We start from the raw sequence: 1,452 nt of genomic DNA on the forward strand, positions 1-1,452 counted from the left end.
GTAGAACACAATTCAGGCTCCTGTGATTTTCTCCAGAAAGGCTCATTACTAAAAGCCAAATATAGGTCTACACAGGGTGCGAACTACAGGGGAGCTTGGCTCCTCTTAATAAGATTTGAGCTCCCCTGAAAAAATAAATTGTGAAACTTTGGGGGGTCTGTAGAATATTGACAAAATCAGCCCTTCCAGGATTTTTTTGGTGGGTGAGGAGTTGTTGCAGTCTAAAATGTATGATTTGAACAGAAATTGTGCATGATGATGTTTTTAAGGATGTTTTGCCATGAGAATTGAAGGCAACTTGTTCCAGCAAGAATAAAATTGCAGTTTCTGCATCTTCAAGTGAATTTGGTGACATAAGACTTAACATTTTGTGCAGGAAATGGCAATGATTGGTCAAATTTGCAGAGTTGATTGTTGATTGGGCAAAAGTGCAAGGCCATGCAAAATTCAGAAATTCAATTATGCTTAAACTTAGGCTACTATTGATGTATGATTTCATTTGATTTGCTAATCATGCCATCCCCACTGAAGAGTGACAGCCGAATATCATTAACTTCAGATCAGAAAATATCACAAAATATATCCTCCTACACAGTAGAAAAAGGGAGCTCCCCTGAAAGCCCTGGTATAGTTCACACACTGGGTCTACATAAAATAAGATACAAACAATATAATCTACATATATATAAATGCGTAACTCCTGTTTTCACCATTAAACACTGCAAAAAAAATGTCTTACAAAGGGATCCTTCCAAATGTTCACTCTTATTTGTAGATATTATGGCAGTGAGAATGAGCATTGACAAAAACTAAGAGACTGTTACGAACTGATTTGCTTTTTTAGGGCTTTGTTTGCAGTAAATGACAAAATGTTGTCACATTTTTATGACCATTATACTAAAATTAGAGATTGCATATCATGAAATGACGGCCATATAGTTATCTTATGCAAGGTGACAAAAAAAAACCCAATGAGAGCGATGCTGATGACGACAGCGTGGCTCTCCCCGCCCTCGGCAGGAGCAGGTTGCGTCAAACACGCTCCTCCTCTCCTCTTCTCTGCTCTCCTCTCCTCTTCTCTCCCAGTTGCCGCTGTGCGCTTCTCATCATCCCCATCACCGGAGCGCGGACAGGTAACCGCAATGTCGCGTTTATAGTCTGTTATGGAACAACAATGGGGCGTTTGTTAGGGGATTTTCTGGCATTTAAAAATCGATCAATGTGATTAAATGTGATTGGGTTGTTGTTTGTTGATGGGGCTGCTCGGCTGGATGTAAGAGGCGGGCTTCCTCCCTGTGGCTGCCACACTTCATAGGATATTTATGAATAATATGTTGCTTGTTTTTTAATCTCTAACCTGGTTTATTTGTTTGGCAGATAAGGTGCGTGTCTGTTGTGTGGCTGGTTGCGCCTCGCTGTCATGCGCAGGCTGTTTTGTTTTCTCCTGCCAGC

At 40.8% G+C, this 1,452-nt stretch overlaps 1 protein-coding gene across 1 annotated transcript in view; it reads left to right on the forward strand.

The window, feature by feature from the left end:
• Positions 1-1,070: 1,070 nt before the first annotated feature.
• LOC118321858 (ceramide synthase 2-like) overlaps positions 1,071-1,452 on the forward strand; it is an 11,850-nt gene continuing 11,468 nt past the window's right edge. The window contains exon 1 of the mRNA XM_035653393.1: positions 1,071-1,133. The gene's annotated coding sequence lies outside the window, so the exon portion shown is untranslated. The remainder of the gene's footprint in view (positions 1,134-1,452) is intronic.

Source organism: Morone saxatilis, unplaced genomic scaffold (genome assembly GCF_004916995.1).
Source record: "Morone saxatilis isolate NCDOM2014 unplaced genomic scaffold, NCSU_SB_2.0 Contig12, whole genome shotgun sequence".
Lineage (NCBI taxonomy): Eukaryota > Metazoa > Chordata > Actinopteri > Moronidae > Morone > Morone saxatilis.